General features: G+C 34.2%; 1 long non-coding RNA gene across 1 annotated transcript in view; it reads right to left on the bottom strand.

Moving 5' to 3' along the window:
• Positions 1–27822, bottom strand: part of LOC142322833 (uncharacterized) — a 301594-nt gene that overhangs the window by 137103 nt on the left and 136669 nt on the right. The gene's annotated exons all lie outside the window — the stretch shown is intronic.

The following is a 27822-nucleotide window of genomic DNA, read 5'->3' as shown; positions in this document are numbered from 1 at the left end:
GCTAAAATTACAAAACTTACTAGGAGTTTTACGAAAAAAATCCTATTTAGAAGCGCAGCAAATTTTATACTATAAGGAAACATAACTACGATCGGAGACGAATTTATTTCTAAGAATTAGGGGAAAATGGGAAAATATTATTCGTTTAAAAAGCGGTTGAAGTCTGCTTTAAATATTACATATCTTTTTACATTAACACGTTAATACTTAGAAATCATTCTCGGTATATATCCACGATATGAACTCATCTTTCTGTTACAAAATTAGCGAGTGCGAATGAGGGAAGAATCGATTTCTTATTTACCGGATAAGGATGAACACCGTCTGCACTCGGCGTTCTACCGGTTTAAAAAATATGTCGCATAATAATTATCGAGGTCAAATATCTACTACTGTCTGTTAGACGTACCAGTCGATGCGTAATTTCGTGCGGAGGATTATTATACACACTTCACTATCAAACGATCGGTGACATTACTAAGAGAATATCGGTGAACTAACGAATATAAAAACAGTTTTTTTTTAATCTTATCTCTAGGTTAAGGTTATTTTACGGTAAATAATTTTATTCTACATTACTTACAGATTCTGGATATAATCCGTCAAAATTGAGGGATATAGACGTATTCACCTGCGTTCGATAGCGGCGTCAGCTATTGAAAATACACTTGAACATGAAGGCGCATAAACTGAGATAGGAAGAAACAAGCTCGATAGAAATAAAAGAACGAATATAAAAAAAATCTATGAATGAACCGGTAAATAATCACGACAGGTCGCCAGATAAAATAACACGATAAGTTATGCAGGTAAATTTCATATCGAATTTATTTTTATATATAGAGCAAAAAAAACGTTTAACGGCTCGTTATTAACGTTATTATTATTATTGTATGTAAACGTTCGATAATTTATTTCAAACATTTTGTAAATTTTAACCGGTGAAAGATAATTAATAATAATTCTCATTATACACTTAATTAAAATCGATGTAAAATACAGTTCTACGCTTTCATTAATATAATTGTTATAGGTGTTTACAATTACTATAATAATTTTAAAAAAGTCGTAGATTATGTCGCTAAATTTTTCGACAAACATAGCTTGTTTAAACCTTTAAAAACTGGAATTGATTCAATCCTGTAGTAAGGTATAGTCGAATTTACATTAAAGATACAAACAATAATTTCGGATACGTTACCGATAATCGATTTTAATCAAAATTTTCGAATTTATCCGTTCCTCTTTGGTAAGAATTAAATACTATTTCCGCCCTGATAACGCCTCATTTGGAGATAAATAAATAATAAAAAAATATTGGAGTCGATGCAGATCAAAACTAAAGGACGTTAAAAAATTATGATAAACTCCGGTTTTCAGAAACGGAGAAGTAGTTTCAAATTTTTTTCAGATATCTAATACGATCGTGGAAATACCTTGAAAATAAGAATTAAGGATAACGGGTACACAATAAAATTGACAAAAAAATGTTTTAAGTAGTATTGACTTTTTATAACAAAATTATCGATACCAGGAACGCTTAACACAACCGTTTCTGACGACTATGTTTAAAAAAAAGCTAAAAATTTTAATAAACGTTTGAAAAACCGTAGTTTTATTCTCGTTTTGCTAGACGATGCGAAAAAACTTGATTTTAGCTGAATTATACAGAGATAAAAACTTTAATTTCTCGTATCGCGTAAATATTAAATCACATTTTTAATTATCGCAAAACGAAATAAAATCTTGTCTCTCTTCTAAATAGAATCGATGAATCGTTAAAGAAATGCTTTCACACATGTAGTCGTTCGTCTTCTAGATGCGAATGACAGTATTGTACGAAATTAAATTGATAGAAACGAAACGAGTGGACGCAACGGCTTGAATCGTGTATCGTCCACAACACACGATAAAAATACAGGCGAACTTTAACGTGATTTTTTCTTTACAAAATATCCAAACATGAGAAATTTTTAATTATTATTATTATTTTAATTTGAAAGGACTAAATGTATGCTAATTTATATCGTGTGCGATAAATTAAATTAAAAAATTATAAAGATAAGTTTCGGTCATAAAAGGCTAACAGATAATTAATAACTTTTAAATGACTTTATGAATGTAAGTTACAGGCGGTTATAGTTCTGTTTTTACACTGACGATACTTAAAAGAGATCGTTTGTAGAATTAAAATAAAAGTTGGCGAAAAACTAATAAATCACGTATATAAGCACCAAATTTATAAAACGAGCAGTTTTTCTCCTTCTTGTTACAGTGCGAGCAGAAATAATTTTTTTTTTTTTTAATCGGTAATTTACTTTAATCGTATTTTTTCGATTAGAAATTTTCAACTCTTATGTAGAAGAAGTTATAAATGAATCGGACGAAAACAATTTTAGAGGGCGTAATAGTTTGAGGGAGAAAATAAAGATGTTAAATTTCCCGATGGTAATACTTGTTTGGCGGTGAATAAAGTCGGTAAGAATATTCGATGGAACGGATTGATCGCTCGGAAGATGTAAAAAGCGCATCTGCACAAGCTTGGGGCGCTTTCGTACATAAAAGAAATCTGATAGTATGAAATATGAATTTAAGAATTAGAAAGAAGTTGTTAGAATTTTTGTATAAGATGTAGCGTTTTACGATGGGGATGGAGAGGGGGAGAACTCGGAAAGAGAAAACTAGAAGTCGCGGTGTTACATGAGACTATGATAAAGTTCGAAAAGAACTTTGAAGACAAATTGGAGAAAATAGTATGCAGCAGAATTTTGAGGAAGGAACCAAGGAACCGAGTTGGCTGTATGTAAAGAATCCTAGTTAGATCGATTCGGTAAAAGAGGGACATGTAAGAAAAGACAAAGATTAAAATACAAGAACGATTTAAATGTACGATTTAGTAAATATTTTACTAAATCCTCTAAATTTAGTTTATTTTTTACTAAATATTTTTAGTAAAAAGATAAGCGCAGAACAGAAAGGCGTGCAGATAACATCGAACTAATTAAACGAATGATAAACACAAGCATAATACGACAACTTTAAGTAATATTGCATGATGCACACTCAAAACAATACATAAAATAAAGGTTTCAAAGGTCGTCAGAGATTACATTTAAGATCGCAGTAAAGACGTCATTAATCATAAAGATATCGACAATATCGCTTAGCCTGCGATGTACTTTTACAAAAGGGTGATCAAGAAACTTATAATTTTGATATGGAACTTTGATTCTACGTAAAAATAAATAATAAAAAGCCTAATAAATTAAGGTTTTGAAAAGTCGATCGAAGTAATAGGTTAACGATACATGAAAATTAAAGCGACAGCAAAAAACGGGTGGATTTTCTGATGTAGAATATTCTACACTATGAAGAGGAGGAGAGAGTATGGATCAGGATAACCGCTGAATAATGACCGAAATTAAAAAATACTAAAGAATAAGCAAAATATGTAGGCGGCGAGTTAAAATATATACGGAGTCGGGCGTGAATTTTAGTAGACAGAGAAATATAAAAAAATCTCTTCTTTGTGTAGTACTAAGAGCCGGTAACTTTTGATAAGGCTTTCACTCCACAGTGGAATCGACTAATCGGTTAATTAAGATTGTTATACGAGATATTTCGGTTTTGTATAGCATTCATATGATAGTTCGTGAATTCCATCTGAGAAAATCCCCCCTCGCTCGTTTCGTTCGCTATGTTATTTTTCTCGGTCATCCCCTTAGCTGGAATGAAATAGCAAATGAAATAGGTAATTTTTATTGTCAATATAGAAAAATAACTATTGCATCGGAAATTACGTAAGTGTTGGTCGGGTGTGAAATTCCTCCGTACAGGAAGCGGATGTTGCAGGCTACTATATACTATCCCGATTACCACCTGCCTTTGTATTTAACCCATCACCAGGAGGGGGTGGCGTCGGTAATGCCGTATCAGCGTCGGTATCCGCATCATCGGAATAAAAATTTACAAACTTTTTATTATAAGATATAAATTATTACGATGTATTAGGTATATACATCGTAATTTTTAATTACGCAATTATGTAATTATTAATTAAATTTGGAATGTATGGTTTAATTTAACCGCCTGGTTTAATTCTATAAACCAGATTCTTTATTTATTATACATACTCGCATATATATAATATATAGTGCGCGAGTGTTTGTGTTTGTACACGCGCGCGCGCGGTTTTACCTTCTTCCTTTCATCCAGTATCCTGGGTCGATCACGGACCGACAATTCTAGCTATATCTTCCCACTTCTCCCCCGTTTTCATTTTTACTTCAACATCTCAATGTGTATTATGCCTCCTTAACTTTATCTAGCTACCTTAATCACGTATACCACGTGGACGTTTTTAATTCCATTTTTATTCCTTATTTGGATTTTTTTAATAATAAAATTAAATATAATACGTTTATCAAGTAACTAAAAAAATTATTACCGTAATTAAACTGTACTTATAGATAATGAGGTGGATTATTACTGTTTCAAAAAAAATTTCATTAACTTTAATTGCTAGAGAGAGCGAAGCGAACAGCGACCCACTCAAAATTGCAATAAAAAATAAATATATATGCTAGTACACTGTGTTGTTTATATGCGTATGTTGTACTAGTATTATACGAGTATGTTAAGAAAAATTTGAGTTTGAGTCAAAGACGCATAAAATGTGTGCGACAAATCCTCACTGTACTTGCTCATGCACAATGAATGTTTGTGTCACACACAAAGTCTGTGTGTCAAGTTTTTTTTGTAACCGAAAGGAAATATTTATTTTACTATTTAAACTGTTGACGGGCGTTACCTTCTGTTGTCTACTGAAAACAAAATATTGTTACTTTAAAAAGATAAACCTCAGTACGCTGAAGCGATTTTAAGTTACAGCACGAAACTGTAGTATATATCTTACACGATTTATGATAAAAATTTTTCAAAATAAAATTATAATAATTCTGCATTATTTAATAAACAGAAAATAAATCAGAAATATTTAACGATTTTATATAATGAAAAATTCTTATTTTGATACAAATTGAAGTAGCCGTGCAGGAAGCTTGATGTCACTGAAAACAAAATAAGGTATTCACGATGCACGATACGTTTACTTAATGTTTAAACGGACATAAAAAAGTACGGCTCGATAATTACTATCAGTTAGTAATAAATTTATATCGCATCTAAAATTCTGTCATATCCAGTGAAATATACAACATAATAAGTCGAGAAGGACTTTAATCGATACTAGATAAACTCCCCACTCTTCTGCACATTTCGTTATTATCAGTTATCTTTTTTTTGCATATCAAAAACTTCCTGTTACATTTTGACTGGCATAACTCATATAAAAAAAATTAACTCGTACATTTGTTTATACTGTTTTTTTTTTGTTTTTCAATATGAAACGCAAGGATGTCAAATTTAATCGCGGATCGAAAGATAATAAAATTAACATTTTTAAAAAAAATTTAATCAGGAATTCGATTTAATTTAAGTATTGTGTTACGAAGACATCTGTATGACGACATCGCATTTTAATAGATCTTAATTAATTAATACCGGATCCGATCGAAACTCAAGTCGATCAAAAGATCTACGAATCCTACCGCCGGTAAAGCGCTGTGACTCTGAGATGCTGTTTTACGTCCGGTTATCTCACAATAAGGCTAACGGCTGAACCGGTCATCGAGAGAGTCAAAGTTTTAATTTAGATTTTTGCTAGCGTTCAAAATAGCCGCCGATCGTTAGATTTACAGAAAACGACATCTCATTAAATAATATTCAGTTAAGTAAACGTAAATATAGAGGACTGTGTGTTTTAAAAACGGGTAAAATCAGAGAAATTTTAGGCCCGACAAGAAATAAAGAGTTATGTGTTCAAACCTGTAATCCGCTTCGGGTACTCCGATAAGAACTCCGATAAGGTACTCCTGTAGCGCGTGTATATATATCCGAGTTTATATCGGATTTTGGCCCGACTTGGATTATATTTTTAACGGTTTGTAGCGAAAAAACTCGACATTATGTTCATCCGATTAATATTTATAAAATAGCAGCCGATAAAGTCTTTATCTTTTACAAATTTTGCGTAAATCGTTAGCAAATACCAAAAACGTGCGCATAATTTAGGATTTTACATGAAAAGAATTACAATGAAACTTTATATAAATATAATGTCTCATATAAATATATCTCAAATATAAATGTATGAACTTTCTCTGACAAAAGTAATTAACGGTTTTTGTTTTTTGATTAGGACGATTAAAAATGCTTTTGGTTATTAATCTGTAAATACATTCTACATTTCTCTGTATTTTTATTTATTTTTAAACTAAAAATCAATATTTTTCAATTAACTATGCAGTCTTCCTCAGATACATACATCGAGCTAATCAATGTTACAGTTACATATTTTAAATTTGAATTTAACGTATATATTTGTCCGGGTGTACGATAATGGATACCGAATTATGCAAAATAATTTAACGTAGTTATTCGATTAAAATTATGAATTGCATACGTATTTTATAAATATATTTTAAAACGTTGTTATCTAAAATACAGAAACGTGTTTAACCGATTAGAGTAAAGATATAGACAGCTGGATTTCGTCTGAAACAGGAATTTTGGGGGCAGGTGACGTACCAAGGTGAACTTGTGTCTGTCTCGTCTAGACGCGTTTACTCCCCACCATTATTCTGCATAAGATTTGCAAAAAAAACCTGACCTAAACTTCCCGACGTGACGAGACAACACAACAACGCGTCTTTCTTTTATTTTTTCGTCTATACACATTTCATTACTTTTATAATAACCGATCAGTTTTTAAAGTATGAATCAAACCCAATCCGATTTTTTGATTTACGATTACTCCATACATTTTTATTGTAATCGTATAAACTGAAAAGTGCGTTTCCTACTAACATCTTCTGAAATTTGGTTATAGAAAATTGTAAGTTACACATTCAAACGACTTAGAAGCGATTACTTACTTCTTTTTTATTTCATTTACGTAAATTTTTTATCCGTACCAAGAAAAATATTTATATTAATATGCTATTAGACGTTAGTAAAGTGAAATAAAATACGCCGGTTTATTACTCTAATAAAACGGTTGTTGTATGATGGAATTAGAAACATTTTGTTTCGGAATGATATCTTATTTGAATATACATAGCGTACTTTGCCGAAGTTCAAAGTTAAACAGATTAGAATACAAAATATGAATACTTTTAGCAGAATTTTGGTGCATTCCGTAACAATACTCCTTAAAAAGGGCTTAATTTGTTATTAATAGGCGTTCTAGCAAAATACTGTGCTTCGAAGAGACTGATCGCCGAAATCGATAAGGAAAAATTTTAAATAAACGGCAATACAAACGTTTTACGCAGTTTTTATCTGTAAAAATAATAAACTTATCGTCTTTATAAGTTTTTGAAAGGTACACCGGCTTATCGGAAGTAAATCGAGTCGTGCTTTCTTTACGTTACTATTCTGTTATTTAAATCCGCACACCGTTTTATTTTTAGTTTTCTTTTTGCATCGAGAATTCAAATTTACTAATTATGGGTTATACCTGACCCGATCGGATGATTGTACTCAGCGTATAAGATTTTATCAGGAATATCAGAATAATATATCTTAGAATTCCACGGATAATAGATCTAGTTAAATCACGTCAGGATCGGGATGCTCGATGAAATAATTCCATCGAAAAATTCGACGTCGCTAATTCTCTCGTGATCTGTTTGGCTTAGGCGTTTAAAACTGAGAGCGGTTTCAAAACAAAATCCGATACGAATAAAGCCTCCCTTCGTGTCGAAATTCGATTCGATATCCGTAATCTAACTCCATATTTTTTTTAAACTTATTTATGAATCATCGATCCTTCGTGAAATAAACGTAGAACTAAAAGAAGATTTCCCCATTAAGTACTTTGGATTTTAGTATCGAATCGGTTCAACCCGTTCAAAATCAAAATTTTAGAATCTAATTAATCTTATTTCCCAATCCAAACACGGTTACAAATATATATCGACTAACGCTCGAGTTCATTAATCTTCAACACATTTTTTTAATATAACTGTTTTCAGCTGATAAATTAAACGCATTTTTAACAGAAAATTATACCCCTGGAATCATAGAAAAAACAAAGACAAATGTATTTTTATTCGCAAAATTATTAACTATTCATTGGAAATTGAGAATTAGGCCGGCAGTGGTGTTTAAAAATATCTTTTAATTTTAAAACCGATAGAAATTAAACGCAGGTTTATTTTGGAATAAGCCGTATATGGAGAAAGAATATAAATTATTTATTTATTTATTTTAATGAGATTTTACACGTCTAAGTTTCATTTCAGTTAAGCGTAAAAAAATTCCAGCCTTCTGAGTTCTGCAGTTTCGTAACTAAACGTTGTACAAAGCATAGAAAACGTATTGTAAGAAGAGCAAGTAGTCTGTATAATAGATTTTTTAGAGGCGCTATACTTACTTAAAGTTGTGATTGTAGTGAATATACAGTAACATGTAAATAAAAGTAGAAAACGGTATTATTAGTTTAGCTAGCAAAAACTTCTCGACGTAGTAAAGAATGAATAAAATAGATATCTATAAAAACAACCATTTTTTTTTTTCATTTATATTTCTGAACCCATCGCTCATCGAGAGATCCACTCGGTCGACTTTCCTATTATATCGTCCAATTAAACAATAACCATTGCGATATGCTTTAAAGTCCAAGACGTAGGATGATTAACGGGACTACATAAGAATTAGTCGCTCAGCAAGATTTAAATAATTCAGTCCATCTCCAAATCATTTAACTTAAAAAAATCCTCTGCTATTATTATTATTATTTTTATAAAAGAAAAATATTAAATGACCTATGTATTCTTCATAATGTTACGTATAGCACGAAAATCAGGAAAATAACCGTCCAACTTTAATTATTTTATTCCGCCTTAGAATTCGTTTTCTAAAAAATACAAACCCTTTAATAAAAAGTGTCATTTTTTTTATGAAACATCCATTTTAATTTAAAAAAAATATATTACTTATATTTTTACTATATAGTACCTTATGATATACACAATATATAATGATTTTAATTGTTATATTATGAATATCTATTTGTGCACATATTGTGCCCACATTAAACAGTTTTCAGGCAACTGATCCCCCAAAAAATACTTCAAATAAATAATAATTCTCTAAATCAGTAATCTATGAAGTAATATTTTTTCAAAACTACCATAAGCGATAATACGGGAAATATACAGATCAAAAAAAGAAAGCGTTAAAAAATTATTGCTTTTACAATATCTGTTGAAACGACTGCTTAATCGCCCGAACCGACTTATAATAAGAATAAATTTAAAAAATTATAAAATTTGAGTGTATAAAACCGTTTGTTTGCTTCAATTTAACGAATGAATTTGAATTTCTATTAAAATTATGTTTAAAACAGTCTTCCAACTATTATGGATTAGACACCGCCGGTTCGCTCGGTCCAGTAAATAAAGCTAATCTGTCATTCGGTATCTAACATGAACGAATAATAATCCAAGGTCGCCCACATATCTGCGTCCGAATCCGATATAGATTATTCTGTTGATCAAGATCACACACAGGGAAGGGGTTTTTTAGCTTTATTTAGCGGAGCGAGGGAAATGAGCGACAGTCTACGCAAAATAGCGATGTACGTAAATAAAAATACAATTTATGTCTTAAACACTAATATTTTATTAACGCTACGGTAATTTTTTCAGTTACAGTCGTCTTAACCGTTTAATTCTTTAATTTACCTAAAAGCGGCTATAAAGCCTATCTTTTTTTTTATTCGATTACCCGACTTCCTTTTTATCTAATATTACGTCCCTTATGAAATCATTCATTTTATAGATATAAATCTAAAGCGGTGATGAGGGTAACCTTAAGTGCGGTAGAGCTACTTTTGAGTAAAAATATTACGTTCAAAAAATTTTCGGAACGGTCAGACTTAGGATATGACGGATTACAAGCAATCGATGGAGAAATCATCATAAAATTATAATCGAATAAAAACAGTTATCAAATGTTCGCATCCTATTATTAAAGTTAACAATTAACTTATTTTTAATGAAGGAAATCGGGATTGTTATATCTTTATATAATTCGCGGTTTTGTTTTTTTAATTATCGTAACATTGAAGGAAATACATTTCTTTTGATAACAGCTTTTATTATACTAAATCTTTGCGTCGACCGATAAAGTACCAGTCGATCTGCTTCAAGATAATTTTTTTCTCGCAGCAATTGCCTAGAAAGCTCTCATAGCTTTGTCCGTAAGTAAACGTGCTGTTTTATAATGTCATCCGACTGTAAAACTAGTGAAACAAGAACCGATGTCAATTTACAAACAAAAACCTCGCTATGCAAATACGTCGAGAAATTAATAGTTAACCTCCCCCTCCCTCGATGAGATTAGCTTTCCCTCATGCGGTATTTTTTATAACGAAATTTTTGCAATACCAGCTTTAGTTAAAACATAAATAGCCGCAGGAAATGACTGATTTCTTAACAATATTATCTTATCGCGAGAGACAAGCTCTGCTTCGAGCGTATTAATCAGAATAGGTGAGAATCAAACCGGCCGGAGATAACCGATACGTTTTCCCAGCCGATGTATATCGGCCGGGAAAAACACTATATCGGCTGGGTGGTATAATATGCTCGTCTGTCAGGTGATATTATAATCGACCGGTCGGAGGCTACCGGACAGAAACAAAAGTCACAAAGAAAATATGACAAAGCCATCTTAAAGAATATTATCGCACCGTACCGAGGTCAATAAGGAAGGCGAGGTACGAAATAGTTTAATATAACCTTCTTTAAGGAGCCGAATATATTATCGCGTAGTGCGATGCCGAACCCTTTGAAACGCAGGTGATATTGGAGCTAAGAGTGAAATTGTCATTTTTTCAATGCAACGACCGGCCGCACAATGAACATTGCCGGTCACACAGAAAGCGAGTCCGACTCCTACTTCAAACGTTTTAAATGTCACGGCCGTGAGAAAGACCTGAACAGATAGTGTATAAGATGCATTTAATGTAGGCTATTCGTTTCTGCTGTGAAAAGATATGCGAGTATACGCTGCCGCTACTCTAGTCGGAGTAGGGAAGGACGACACCCTACGGTACACGACCGTTCGACTGCAAAATGATTTTGTTTTTTCAAAGTTTTCGGTCAAACTAACAACCGACAAACAGAAAAATTAATTCGTATAGTCGATTATTAATTAAGATTGTGAAATTTTTCAGTACGAATCCGTATCCTAAATAGCACCATAACGTTGCGAACATTCCCGTAGAACATTTCTATATTTAATCAGATTCATTGTATTCAATGTAATTAAGGTAGTTATTGAATTTCCACGGATTTAAAATCGAACATCGCATTCCTTAAGTTATTACTAGTTTATTTTATTACTGCAAAAAATATGTTTTGCAAAACGCGAGTAAAAATACATAAAATAACACGTACAGTATCTCTCTTACCAATAATATGTCCGTGCAAGATATCGGTAAAATTTTAAGTAACGGTTTCCTGCGATTCGGATTTTAATTTTGTCGGATACGATCGCTCAGCAAATTTAATTTTTGGACATATTTAAAGATGGAAACCAATTTTCACAGATTTATTGAGCAATAATTCTTTTTTAATCTCTTAAAAATCTACAAGGATTTCACATCTGAATTACTAAAAGAAAAAAAATGGTTCCCAAGATTCTGACAAATTCTGAATTTTTTTGTGGTAAGAGCAATCGATTTTTTTTCACGTACCTGCAGATACATTTTGCTACGATAATGAGAAAAAAGTAATTTTTTTACAGTTGAAAACTCTTCACATTTTAAAAAAATGGCTCCATTTAGAAATAAATAGTGGTCAGACGTACTTATTTTTATACGATTTCGTGTAGTTATAAATTCATAAAAAGAAATAAAATCCGTTTAAAAGAACTTACTTATGGGTGGACATGTGTGTTTGTGTATATATATATATATATATATTATACACACACATTGCTTCTGATATTACACAAAGGAAGTACCGATCGACCGAAAGAATTTTTTTTTCAAAATTTATTTTTTAAAAAAGCTACATCTTTTGTGTTACTCTTACCGACAAATGAATGTTTATTAATTTGTTAACGTCGGTTTTTGATTTATTTAATTTAATTTAAATAAACCTAAACTAATGAACCTAAGTGTTTACATTTAAAAAACTACTCGACTAGATATCAAGAAAATCCATTAACGAATTCGGTGGTACGGTGTAATAATTGGTGCAGGAACAAGGTAACGGATAAAATCCATCGACAAAGCGACAGCCACCGTAAATAAAAGTCAACGTTTTTATTCGATTCAGAGTACAATATGGTTTTTCATCGAATCCGGTAAGTTATACAGGCTATTGCATATTCTTCCATTCTGTTAGCGCGGTTCAACGTACGCTTATAGCACCGCTCCCTTCATTTCAGCTTTGCAAGCGATTTACTTCACCCGCCTACACACAGATTTTCATTACATATTGAAAAATAATCAAAATCAAATAAATAAGTATCGTCTACCCGTAAACGGGATATTTTTGCCATCGACTAAGTCTCCTGTCCGTTAGTCTTTTTTTTATGTCGGTCCGTATTACTTTTAAGCGTATGAAAATTTTATATTTTGTAACATTTTCTGAATTTAACTGAATGTACATCGAGAAATAAAATAGTTTAACGATACGACTACGTCAAGGTAAGAAATAAATTCTGTAAACCTTAACATATTTTACCAATTAATGCTTATAATACAACAGACGTACAGACGTTATTGATTCGGTAAAAAAAAAAAAAAAACCCGTATATATGAGTTCTGTTAATTTGTTTTTAAATCTATCTTTATGTAGAATAAAAAAACTTACTTTCACCCCAAAAGTAAAAATACCTTTACCTTAAAGTAAAAATTTGAAATCGTCATTTTCATTTTATTTTTCCAAAACGACAACCGATAATGAGAAGCCGCTTTACAATGAAAAAAAAATTGTATATTTTTTCTTTTTTTGAATAATTTTAAGAATTAATTTCTTTATGATCATAAACATATACAAATTTTTTTTTGACATCGGCAGAAATGTTTAATAAATTCTTTACAATTAAGTGTTTTAAGAGAAATTAACTCGTATAATCGCTTTTGATAAAACGTTAATATGTTTCTCATTATGTAGAATACTATCATTATTATTATTATTATTATTATTATTAATAATCACAGTATTAACATCTACGCACACGTCCTGGGCGGGCAACGACATGGTTCTTCGGTACCTGCTTATGTAGGCCAAAGGGGAAAGTCTTGCTCAGGAGCTCCTTGTGTAGTACGGGATTGGCGGTCCCAAGCTGTCCAAGCTGGTTGCGGTTGTGCTTCTCGGTTTCGCTTTTTGCAGCGGGGTGGGAGGCATGACCGTGATCTGTTTGCCGACGCTGGGCGGAACGCGGACGGGGAGTGCCCATCCCTCTAATCGGTTGTGGAGCCGGGTTGAGGGTGGGCTGTTGTGAGCTTGCTTTGCCGAAGTCTTGCGCCGTCCAGTGTGAGTGAGTCGCTTCGGCCCTTGGCAGGGATTGTCCCGTGGGTGAGGGTACCGGAGCCCTTACTTCTACATGCGGCCCTAGGATTTCGGTATCGTGGATCAGCCAGAACCTGAACCCCTGGCCCGGGTTAAATTTATGGAAGGGGAGGGACTGGGGGAACCCAGGCAGGGTCTATGATTTGGGGCGCGCCCAACCGTCTCTCCATCCGCACCTTGTGACATGTCGACTGGTGACGATATAGGCTATGGATTTTTCACTTTCCACAGCATCCGCGGCAAAGGGTCTACGTGAAAACCCTCGTTTTGGAGAGCCTTTGTCGTCACTGGCGAAGAAAAGGAAGAGTGTAGAATTTAGTGATAAAAAAGAGGTTATAGATCTAAAAAAGAAGAAGGAAACTCGTAAGTTTAGACCGAAGAATAGCGGTCCATAACCAAAATATTTAGTCGTGTGACTAAATATGTGATTTTTCGAAACCAGCCCTTTCGTGATAGCTCGTGGCATCATAGAAGTTGCTGGTAAACCGGTAAAGGATGTATAAAAGACTGCGGTAGGACGACTCATAGGTAGCAAGTATGGTTAAACGCATCGTCGTCAACAAACTTATTAATCACCCAACCAGAGAGGGAAGCTTAAACCGAGAGAAGAATACAGCAGCTGTTAAGGAAAAGTGTTCTTCTCTGACTCGACGTTGATGAGTGGCCAATTTTCCCCTTGACCTGTAAGTTACAGAGTGGCTTTAATTCTGCCCCCCCCCCCCCACAGCGCTGGTCAGTCGGATACCATGTGTTCGTTCGACAGCACCTACCCGCAGATGCACAGCTCATCGCTGCAAGGCGGAACCGAAACAAATACGAGTCAAATTCTTGTGATTGGAGAGCGCCTGGCACCCGTTTCCTTTAAAAACGAAGGATAGGCATACAATCCACCCAAGTCCTTTATTAATCTATGCAAGGACCTTCCCTTAGTTGTGGCGTGCTAATCATGCTGCCCTGCATCCATCGCGAGGCTGTAAAGCCTCCTCCGCAGGCGAGAGATAGGCAACCTTTTGAAAATTATAACCGTTGCATTATGATCACCATTCCACTCCGGTAAAGGCCCAGCTGGTAACCGCATCCCAAACACCTCGGCCTCCCTGCCTTCGCAACTTCCACATGGCCGCCCAAACTTCCACCACTAAATCGATTGGAAAAGCCCTTCCCATTACGGTGGTAGCATCATAGGTGATTGTTTTAAAAACATCATTGCATACAATTAAGGCTCTGCGCTGGACACTCCTTAAATTCTGAATAAGTTCTTTATTTCTGTCCAACCAATGCACCCAAATGGAGGAAGCATGGCTTCTTATACTTCCTTTCGAAGACACCTCGGTATACCACGTACAAATGATGGCCCGACAACCCGTAATCGTTCTGAGCAATCCTCCCAAGCTTGTACATCGCAGAGACGGTGTCCGTCGCTACTTGCCTAATGTGGTTGCTAAACGGCAACTTCTCATCAAAAAAAATAACTTAGGTACTTATGAACTCTAAGTCGGTTAATTATACAGCCTCTATACTTAATATGGGGGTTACGACTGTACGGTAATTTGTCTGCACCCTTAAGAAGCATAAACTTCTTCTTGGGCACAGTAATATTTAAATGTTGAATGTTCATCAAGCCCTCTGCATTTGACAAAGCCGCCTTCGCCCGGTCTTCTAGCTGCGGTCGTGAATTACCACGAACTAATAGTAGAAAGTCATCGGCGAAAGCCTAAGACGTGACCTCCTCTGGGAATGTCAATCATAGAAATCCGTCACATAGCAGGTTCCTCAGCAGTAGACCAAGAACGGAACCCTGCAAGCTTCCCCCCTTGTGATAGACTTTTCCACAGCCAGGTGCGCATCTCTTAACATTGCTGTACGATTAGACAAATAGTCCCGCACTACGGCCTGCAGGGCTATGGAACATTGCGGCGTTCCAACGCGCAGAGGACAGAACTCAAACACAAGAAGGAAATGTCTATAAAATATGTCTATGTCTATAAGCATTTCCAAACCATATTTACAGTTGGCGCTTTCCACCTCGGCAAGAGCATTTAACATGCAATCCTCGGTGCCAGCCCCTTTATTGAAGCCATACTGGCCTCGATTTAGAAGAGAGTTCATATCGATGCATTCCCAGACCGTTCTACAACCAGCCATTCAAGCAACTTGTCGATTACCGGCAAGAGGCTGATAACTGCTGACCTCACTCGGATTCTTTCCTGGTTTTAAGAGCACCCTCACCAAAGCAACCTTCAAACAAGTCGGAAAGCAACCCCAGCTACGGCAACCCGAGAACAGCCTGTCAAGCAACTCTCTTATGACAGGCAGCAGGCCGTCGTAGGACTCTATCGCAGGCAGTCTTGATAGCCCGGCCGAAATGTTCAACCATCAATTCCACCTCCTCCCTGTGTTCCACGCGTCATTCCAACCCCTGAAAGGCAGCTGTGCACTCACGCCTCAACCTGAGCTGATCCAGGCTCCTTAGGTTATAGCGACCCGAATTTGGAGCTCTTAGACCACCTCCGTAAACGATCTCATAAGTTATAAGCCTATGATCGCTCACACTGGTCTCGGGCCTGACAGTCTAACTACTTGTACTTCGAAGAATGTTACCTGTTACCAAAGTGACATCGATGTAACTTTCTCCCAGTTCAAAAGAGAAAGTTGGCGGCTGTTCTGCATCATTAATCAATTATAATATGTTCCATGTATTTGGTTAACTGGCATTTCTCCCGCCACCACCCCATTCGGTCGCCCTAGAGCATAGACCAAATGTCAATGCCAAGATACGGCTACTGTGCCTCTAAAACAGTTTAGCGACCTCGTTACCTAAAAGCTCCTAGTGAGCTACCTATCAGCGTGAGCGGATTAAGCAGGGTGCTATTCACCACCCGCTTATGTGTCCCAACCGCTAACTTGTCAAACTAATCTAAATCGGGGAGGCGCACCCCTTGTTACTAATTACTAAAAGTCATTAAAATTAATAATGTATAAGACAGCAATTTAGGTTGTCACGTCTCGGTGGCTGTATGCCAGCTAGTGCCTGTCCACCATTTAAAGCGCTTGGAGCTTGTACCTGGCTGGTGGCCAGCCATTATCTCAGGAAAAACTTCCCACAGCGGCGCTATAGGAATCAGTATGCTCCATGTATGTAAATGGGAAAGCCTATTTTTGGAAATTGCCAGATATGGCAAGTGTTTATACTGCCGAACTTATTGTCATACAGCAAGCTCTTCGCACTCTGAACATTTCTGCGAAGAGAGAGTGCTTATATGTTTCGATTCGTTAAGTGCACTTACCGCAATTCGGAACAAGAACATTAAAGGCGTCCTTATCTCAAACATCCTATCCATTTTGTACGTTTTAAATGGACAAGAACAGCGACGTATATTTGTATGGACTCCAGGGCATGCTGGTATTGCAGGAAACAAATGCACAGACGAAGCTGCCAGAAAGGCGACAGTCTGTAATAACCTGGATAGAATTCCTGTACGAGTGGCAGATGTCAAAAATTGTCTAACCAATTCAATAAGAAACCCGGTGGAGTAATGATTGGAGAAGATTAAATACCAAAATAAAGTCAGTTAAAACTTCTCCATATAAATGGAAGAGCGACGTAAAGCTGACTCGTCGAGAACAAACGGGGGAGACCAGACTTCGAATCGGTCACACGCGAATAACAAATTCATATTTGTTAACCGTCGTAGAAAGACCAATGTGCGGTATTTGTAATATAGCACTTACAGTCAAGCATCTAATGGAAGAGTGTACCATATATGAGGACCTCAGAAAGAAGTTCGGTCTAAGAAATAGTATTGCTGCTGATTTGGGAAATGGAAATGAAGAAAAAATAGTAGCGAATTGCACCCCAGTGCACTATTAACAAGTCTATAAGAAAATTCAAGCTGTGTAAGGAATCTCAAAGCGAATTATTTTAGTTTTATGTATAAAAAAAAAGGGGGGGGGAGTCTTGAAGCGTGGCACGTGCAGGACCAGGGGGGGTAGTTCTGTTGCCTAGACCCCCAGGGATCGCCTGCTTGCAAGAGTGGGGGGTCTAGACGTATCCGATGATGGTATGGGGGACCCTCGAGGGTGGACAGAGGGCGTGGAGCAACGGGTATGCCCAAGGCATGCCTGGAGCCAGGTAGGTACGGACCGGGAAGGGCAGCCTCTCCGCCGAGGGGTTCTTTGGCCGTCCTGAACAGGTTTCGAATTGCTCCTATAACGCGGGGAGGACCCTGATGGGTGAAGTTTTACGTGACAATTTATAGAGGGGCAGTCAACTGCCACGGCATACTTGGGCAACTGGTGTGATGCTTAACGGTGTTTTCTGTTGCCGCGGGGGTGCTTAAAAAAAATGTTGGTATTGTGAAGACAAACTTTCCATTTTCAGTTTGTGTTTTATTTATTTTTTCATTTTAATACCGGGGCTCTTTACTCTCTGTAAGTGTTTTTAGTGTTTGTGTTTAAATGTTCTGTCTTGTTTACTTGGTGTTTTTAAATAAAATGTAAGGGCCCTTACACCCTTACATATGACGAACCTGACGGTGATTTAAACCTTATTTAAAGAATGTGATGAGAGCTAATGACCGTAGAAGTCGATGCCCATATAACAACCCACCAAAAAAAAAAAAATTATGTATCACAGTGTTCGGTAGGGATATCGATATTATAGCCATCCTGAGACTTTCCTTGTTCTTTCTAACGGAAAAGGGATTTAGAAATATCTTTAGCGAGTTCTTATAAGATAATTGTGTACAGCCTTTTAACGATCGGGCGCTCTAATTCTCTTTAGTTCGGTCATAAATCGGTATCCGACCGTTTAAGTATTTTGAGGGAGAAAAGGACCGATCGTTATCATAAACGTTTAGCGTGGCACGACTCATCGATAGTATTTACTCATCGTAAGCATTTACATAAGAATAGATGGAGAATCGAACGAGTCAGGCTGATTATCTACCGCGTACTAATTTTAACGATTTTTTTTATCGCAGCAAACTTTTACGGTTATCTTAAATCTATCGACGACAAACTTTACCAGGCGACAAATAAACTGTAAATTATTCAATTAAATTGAGATGTAGAAATAATATATATCTTAAAAATTTAATTTAAAACTAATTTTCATAATTCATAATTAATTATAAAATAAATTAAAAGTCTTAGAAAAATAATGAAACACAAGAATGAATTAATTCATTATCTAATGCGTTGCAATTAAGCGGTAATAAAATTTTATTCGCGTATATCAGTAATTATATTCTGTAACACAAAAAAAAGTTATGCCGATAATTTATTTATTTAATAAAATTAATTATTATTTTCACCAATTTTTTTAACACGAAGTTTATACGGGTGTTCGATAGTGAAATTAAATAAAATTAAAATAATTACTCTACTTATAGCATAAAAAAACGAATTTATCATCTGAATTTTATTTATCTACAATAATTCTATAAATCTTTTTTGCGAATATTTTCATTAATAGGTCGATAGCATTTATTTCGTAAAATTTTATTTACATTTTTCTAAAGGTATTAGATTAACTTTAAGAAATATCTATATTTAGAATTACTGGAGAAAGCTGACGCCCCCGGATAAGTAGTTACTGTTTTTGTACCGCAATTTATTTAATAATATTTCAAGTATTTTACGAGAAGAAAAATGTTTTTAAAAATAAAATTATCAAGCCGTGCATATATCCATAAAAACGATAGAATGTGTAGCAGATGAATACCGGTTCGGTTTAAGGAAAAGCGTACGTACACCGGAACCGCTTAGTTCTCATGTTTATTTTAAAAGACTTTGTTGAAGAAAAACTAAACTACTCGTGCGGCATCGGTCGAATCGGAAAAAATAAGTAAACGTAACCTATAAGATCTTAAGAAAAATTACCTTATTAGCGATTGACATTTAGAAAAAAAATATAAGTATTTACAATTAAATTTACCGGGTTATTCGTAAAATAACCCAGTAGCCGGTCTATAAGAATAAAAAATGAAAGACAGGAGAGTTCCAATATACAAGGGTGTGAAACAAGGATTCGGTCTTTAGTATGTGAAGAGGCAAAAGACAAAAGGCTTTTACGCTCAGGAATAAATAACATGAAAGATAAATTAGAGATTTTGGCTGAAATAAAGAACGAGTTAAAAATAATACGGGTTCGTCGCTCGGAAAAAAATCAATTTTTATGTTACGGTTAAAAGAATGTCTTGAAATGCAACTGAAATTGAAAATTAACAAATAAATATAAAGGAAGGACAATATTTTACGACACAAAATCCTATTTATAGAACTTCATATTACATTCTCCCGTGCAAAGTGTAACCTTTTACGACAGTGAAATATGAACGATAGAAAAACGATAAACAATGTATATGGGTTTTTGAAACGCGGTACAACCGCGCTCTGCTAAATGATGAAGTTTAAGACACATAGACGAAGAGAGAAGTTTGCGGCTGAATCTTGCAAAAATAAAAACGGTGGTTCTTGTATTAACTTATCAGAAGTAGGTCGTAGAAGAAAATATTGAAAATAAAAACCGTAAATGAAAACAAAGATAATTACAGATTAGATGTTATCGATAAGGGAAGGGATAGATGTACATTCGATCGGTCGAACTAGTATCGACACGAAAATACAATAAAGAGTCGATTATTTTGCTCTTTTTCTGCCACTGAAAAACCTTTTCGCAAAATTGAAATTCGCTCTAAAACTAAACGGACTCGGTAACAATTTCTTTCGTAGGGGGCCTAAAGTATACCGAGGTTTACCGAGGTTAAACCAAAAGTTTAAATGTTTAAGCTTTTAATTTAGTTAGCATTTTTTTATAAAATAAAAGACCACAAATAAAAAAAAATTCAGGGAACTAAGTCTTTATCGACAAACCGATTACTTTCCTTGGAATTTGTCTGTGCGGTTTCAAATAAGATTAATTAAGGTTTTTTACTGCCTTGTCCAATAAGAAAAAATTTTCAGTTAAATATCGGGATCTTTATCGTATAATACCACGATTATCTTTTTCAAAGATACATCTTAACGGACTGCAGTTTTTATTTTTATTAATAATTACGGATCGTGTCCGTGTCGATTTTTTTAAATTTCACTGAACCGTGGGAAAATCATCACAAATTAATGATAGATTTCGACTTGACAGAGGCGAAATTCATTCTCATACGTTTACGCTTCCGTAAACAAAGAGGGAAGACGGAGTAGCGAAATCTATGCTTATATTTTTTATAAACATATATATCTAAGAATTGTATATCTTTGAAAATGGTCATGAGAAATGTAGCTCACGGACGAAAGAAAAAACAGAAAGAAAAGATATTAGAAATTACACAGGTCGAAAAAATTCAAAACTAGGAGACATTTTTGGTAGAATCTTGTATTAAGACGACCAGATTTAATCTATTCGACGAGATGAAACGTTTGAAGAGGTATAGAGTGCAAAAACTGCAGATGAAAAGGTGAATACTGAAATATAATCAGAAAATACCTGAGGATGTAAAATGTAATAAATATGCTGAGGTTAAAAGATTAGCGCGGAACAGAGAAGATGAAGAGTAGCATCAAACCGGTCTACAGTTTTTTTTAACGTTATATATTAAGTTCTTAATTATTTTTAGAATTTTTAAGAAAAGAAACGTGGACAAAAAATCCAATTCAGCATCCACAAAAAGACAAAACTGTAGTAAACTATATTTATATTAAGTACGGGCTTTATTTCCGAGCGCAAAAAATTATATACGACACTTACAGCTTAAAAAAAAGAATTAAACCTTTTGAACACGATTTAAACTAATTTAGTAAATTAAAATACAAAAATTTTACATCGAATAGTTTTAAGTCGGTTTGAGGGACAAGGATGAAACAGCATCGACGACGGATAATATGTTTCTACCTCCAGTGCTGAAAATTATTGGATGACCATTATCGATTTTTTTCAGAACGGTTTACACGGCAGTGAGTATGGAGTAATTAAAAGTAAAAGAGTAATATACATATAATATATAGATTATTAATATGGCTGATTATATACTTGAATAAATATATATATAAAAGTAATGTATGAACTTGAAACCTTAGTTTTTCAGTAAATTTTACTGATTAAAATCTATCTTATTTTTCGCTTTTTAATTCCATAAAATGGGTTCAAAATACGTCACAGTGACAAGAACAAAAAAATGACAGCGACAGGGAGTTGAAAATTTATCCGATTCTGACGAAAGAGGAAGAGAAGTAAAGGCGTAATAAAATTTCGTGGAGGTCTTTTACGATCGGTCTCTGTGAAACAGCTGAGAAGCTAATTCAAATTAAAACACTTTTTTTATTTTTTTATAGTCGAAAGAAAACGAGGTGGTAAATCAAAAATTATTTCCACTTTTAATTTTTTACATTCCGTGGGTTATTTTCTTAGAAAATTTTGGGATGTCCTTCTTCAGCAGATTAAGACTTCTGGCGTTCTGCATTCTGCTCTTTTAACGGCGTTGTTGGTCGTTTTGGAGCTAGTTCTCGAGTAATTAGGAAAACCATTCAGATTTTAATGTAACACGATAGCACCAACTGTATTATATATGTTCATTTAGTATGTTGTTTTTGACGGTTTTACTGTATTTGTAGATAAAATCCTTTGGACTCTTTCCAACATTAAGTGCGAAAAAATTGACAGACAGATGTTTTTGTGTGCGTGTGTACGAGTGTGTCTGTCTGAGTGCGTACATATACATAAACTGACTTCGAATCGTTAACAACATATAAGTAAAACTTACTTATAAAACTCAACTAATAAAATATTTTTTGAAAATTAAAAATCTTACGGAATTTTTTAAAAAGGGTGAACTATACGGTTGTAAAGTACGCTTCTTCCTAAAATTACCTACAACAATTCACGACAAGTGTAACAAAATTAATAACCTGATGAATTAAGCGAAACCGATAAACTAAATAATAAATCGTTCTGTAATCGAATGCGACAGCTTTCATTTACGTAGGTTCAGTGTAGCTAGCTTTCATCGAATCCTACATGCCACCTACCGATTAAAAGTCCACACGCACACATACAGTAGTGCGAACGTAATGCAGAATTACTTTAAGGGAGAAAAAAAAGAACAGAAATAAATTTAGGGCTGTTCTATCAATTTTTAAGCTTTCTTAAAATCACTTGAAAAAGTACGAACCTTGAGAAAGATATAGCTAGATATTTTTATTATCCGATAAAACTGTTAAAAAGCTACCTAAATTTCATCGAGTTATTTGGCTTAAATGAAAATCCATATTACTTAATTTTCTCTTTACGGAAAATCAAGAATACAAAAAAGTTTCATCATTTTTTTTCCTAGTAAATACGATTTAAACTAAAAATCATTTGTTAAGAGATCAAATCTTTTCAATGAACTTTCAAAACATATTAAATGCATCAGATTCATGTTAAAAATTTACTGACAAAAAGATGCACAACAACATTTTCTAAAGATTTATGCGTTTGAAAATAAGTTAAAAAATTAAGCGTGTCGGCTAAAATGGTAATAATTCAGGCTTAATTTACTCTTTTCCTCTTTCGTCTAATAGACAGTATCATGCAGTAATAATATTACTTATCGCATGAATCTTTGCATCAAATATTCAAATACGTTTCCTCATCGTTGTTATTTTTATATATCCGAATCTAATTACCTAACCTACACTTTTCACCTACAGAGTTGGCTGTAAAAAGCCTAGTAACTAATAACCTAATTAACGTTTTATCATTAACCTGTACATTTTTTCCGACAGCAAAATAGATTACGCGGCTTAACAGCTCTTTACTTAATACTTATCGTAGAAAAAAATTCGGAAAAATTTTAATTTTTACGAAGGTTGTTCGCAGTTTAAGTCAAACGTCATTACAAAAATGTTTTTGTTCATATTGGTTCAATCGGGTTCCATTCCCGGCAAAGGTTTGCGTTTCGTTCATCTATCATTTTATTCATCCCACCTTCCTCATTAAAGTACTTGCACAGAATTTCTAAAGTCGTAATAATAAATAAGATTAAAAAATCTTACCGTAATACTTTCTCTAATGTTACATGTATCTATCTAGTAAAAAATAAGTAAATACAAAATACATATTTTTTTAAATTTATTTTATATTCTTTTTTGTAAATATATATTTTACGATTTAAAAAACATTTTATTGGAAAAATTAAAACCTACAAACTCCAAGTTTATAATTCTAGTACGACTGAAGTTTTTGCATTTTTAATAAAATTTTAAACTCAAAACAAATTTCTAACATGGAAACATATACCGTGAAAGATCTTTTACCTTACTGAAACATTTTTTTGCAAGGAGCGATCCACACAAAACTTTGTTAGATAAAAATTAAACCGTAGAACATTTTAAGAAGCTTTGTGCCGATTAGTTTTTTTATTTGCTGAGGAATATCCATTCTAGATTAAAAAATGTTCTGATATCCTTCCGCTCGAGAAGTCATACGACAAAAGTTTAAGTAAACTCTATGAGCAATTAATTAAAAATTTATTTAGTTCGTACTGAACTTACGAACAAAATTTAACGACCGACAAACACAACAGTTATTTATACGATATGCAGCTCCGGATAGAAGTCGGGTTTGATAAGTTACACCGATAATGGAAGCGGTAAACTCTATTCGCTGCCGATTCCACGGTTTTTTTTACAAACCGTAAGCAAACAAAAAGCACCGTCACCGCCGCCCCGTGTTCAATATCCTGCATTACTTACACAGTTAGCTTTTAAACAACAGGTAACAAATTTTTGATCTTCGATCTGCGGTAAACCTATCGGTTTAAAAAATCGTCACAAAAAAACACTTTGTTGTTTTTAGTTGAGGGACAGAACCGTGTGTTACACCCGGCGCAATAAAAGTGGAAGGAACACCGGTCGGGGTAATGAAAGGGGGTGGAAAGGGGGATTCGGTCGATGTTCACAATCTAAAGCGTTTACCGTATCAAATATACCGATTCACTCATAACCGGCAGCTTTCAGCACCTATATATACAAATTTTTTACTGCTCTTTGCGCAAGGCAAAATGATCGATCACCATTCTCCAACTACAGTGTAGATTATATTCACAAACCGATAAACTCGAATATTTTTATTTACGATTAATATGTGAACTCGATGGGCGATATTGATGACAGCAGTTTACTACGGACTGATAATCCGATGCCGTTTTGGGATCAACGTTTACATAAAATTTAAAAGAGTTTTAATCACCAAAAGAAAAACGTTAGACACAGAGTAAGGATGACTAAGTATGAAACCTCAAGCTTTTAAAATATAAAATGAATGACGTTCCTCCAGTATTAATTTACGATGTAGTAATTATCAGTAGCAAAAATTTAATAGGTATTAAAAGAAATGTAAATACTCTTCATCCATCATCATCGTACGGTCATCTACCCTGAGGCGAGTCCTTTGCACCGTGTTGTCTCCGTTTTTCTTGATTTCGGCTAAGTGTTTAAAATCCGGATAGCTCCCGTTTCCTTTTTAACGTCGTCTTTAATCTTTTAAAGATTAAAAGACGACCTCCTCTCGGTTCGACCTTCTAGCACGATTTCGATCGACCCTTCTCAAACGACATGTCATCCGGTCCGCTTCCTATTCAGATCTTATCGAACAGAGGTTCTATTCTCATTCAATCCCTTCGTTACTTCCTCATTTCACGCCTGTCTGTTTGTTTACACTTTACGTAAACGATTAGATGTTAGACGTATTACAACGTCTAACGTCGTACTAATAATTCTGTTGCAAACAACCGGGTATAAAGCGAAGCGATGCTATCTTCATTCGCTTAAATATTTCATTAACCGTACAAAAAATAAAAGATACTCCAGTAATCGGAGGTAGGGGTTATACAGAATTGCGGGAGGATAGTATTAAGAAACTTAACACGATAGAGGAGAAGTTATTAAGTTTTCCTCCTTGGATCAAAGAATTCTCAAACAGAAATATATGGGGGAGCAGACCTCCCACAGAATTTGCTTATCAATCGATTAAAAATAGGCACATTTTTATATTACATTAAAGAACAATTCAAAAATTTTGCACATCAGAATTTATTTAACGTACGAAACTTAATAATATGTACTGAAAATGTTACGCTTTATATTATATGCTGATGATAACTGAAAATGAAGAAAGTTCTGTTAAATTTTTTACATTAGAAACTCTGTCCGCTGAAACGACTGAAAGTAAAAAAAATACGAATCGACCGGTACTTAAAAGTATAACTTATGCCGCGTTATAAGGAACCTAAATCTACAATGTAATGCTGTACAGTCTATCCTGCTCCTTATTCAGTACGAACAAAACAGTACCGGGCAGGGGTTAATTATGTTACCAGAATTACTTAAACGATTGTAGATTAAACAGACCGACAGATTTGTAATTCTAATGAAGATAGTACCTGGTACTAGAACTGTCGGAATCTGTATTTAAAATTTTTCACATTATACCGATTAAGTAAAATTACTTCTATACATTCGACGATGAAATTAGACGTAAAGAACGGAATCTAGAATCCATATAGTCAAAAGCGGAAGAAAATCGAGTGCATTAGACCAACAACCGTATCTTCTATGCCGATTATCTTATACTCTTAAGGCATTACCTCATCGATAATATATCGGCTCCGTAAATTTAAGAGTTAGATTTTTTCGAGATCTAATTAGTCGGAAAATAATATTTTAATCTTACCTCAAAGGAAAAACCGATTAACCCTATTCTGCTAAACTTCAAACTCGTTAAAATACATTTCATCTGCGTTTAATACGTTTTATTAAAACGTATTTGTAAAAAAAAAAAAAAAACTTTTTTTTAGTTAACTGTTGTGTACACCCGGACAGAAATACAACTCGAATTTACAGCTCTGTGTTTCTTTTCTTCTCATTTCCCCCACTCACGTTTTCAACAAAAAAGCCGGGCTAACATTCTTTGACAGCAGAGTGCAAACTAGCAAAAACAAATTAATCGGTCGAGAAATTTATTTTAACAAAAATATTACATTTGCTTATTAAATTGTTCTAACGTGCAGTTAATTGGGTTTCCTAATTACAAGAGACCTTCTCGTTTTCTCTGTCTTTATCAAACGCATGTAAAAAAATACAAACAGAGGTATTTACAAAGTGATGTAATATATGTATAAGCTGTTGATGAAATAAAGGGATTTTCACTAGACCGGAACACGCTGAACAACATATAGTTTTATCCGGTTTAATAGTACTTAATATTTATCATTAACGGTTCATGACATCGTACTTTACGGTTCAGGGGGTTTATATATTGTCTTAATCTTAAATCGGTGTCAACATTGTTTGATATTAATTTTTATAACGATTTGAAAAACAGGAAAAATCACGAGGTATTTTTAGTTATAAAAATTACCTTCGAACACTAGACCGGTTTTATGCGTTTCTCTACGTTTTCTGATCCGTATTAATTTTTTAATCTTGACATATTCGTTGCATCGTTTACGTGCAAATTGTTTCTACTTAACCGGTAGGCTATATTATCAAAGTCTTCGCTTATATTCTTCATCTTTTCATTATAAAATCGACAGACTACCTCCTTAAACTAAACACCAATGTCCTCCAATAGTCGTACGAGTATTAAGTCTAGATAACATAAAAAAATAACACAAAACTCCACGTATACATCTCAGATGGGGTAAAATAAATTTTTTTTCGATTTACGTTTCCTCGGAATACAGTATATCGGTCACTGATATAAATTAATTTGTTTACAAATAAAGTTCGAATAGCTGTTGCCCGTTAAGCATTCTAGATTTACCTGTAGTTACTTAGAATAATCTAATCTCATACCCTTTCTTTTTTGATGTTGTATGCATCTTTGAACTTTGGATTTTCCGCAAGGGAATAACAAATAAAAGTCTCATAGCGTGAGAAAAATGCCAAACCTGACTGGGATTTGAATCCGGACCTTCCCCTAAAATGAAAAACTGAGACGCTGACTCTACCTCAGTTAGATGCTAACTGAGCATTATAATATTCACCTTGTAGTATCTTATGATAATCTGCTCGTACCCTTTTTTTGGATGATTTATTCACAACAAATCGGCTTGAATTTTCTGCACGGGAATAACAAATAAAAGTTTCGTTGCGTGAAAAAAAAATTCAAACCTGATTGGAATTTGAA

The sequence above is a fragment of the Lycorma delicatula genome, chromosome 4, assembly GCF_047948215.1.
Source record: "Lycorma delicatula isolate Av1 chromosome 4, ASM4794821v1, whole genome shotgun sequence".
Lineage (NCBI taxonomy): Eukaryota > Metazoa > Arthropoda > Insecta > Hemiptera > Fulgoridae > Lycorma > Lycorma delicatula.
This window is presented reverse-complemented; position numbering and strand designations above follow the sequence as displayed.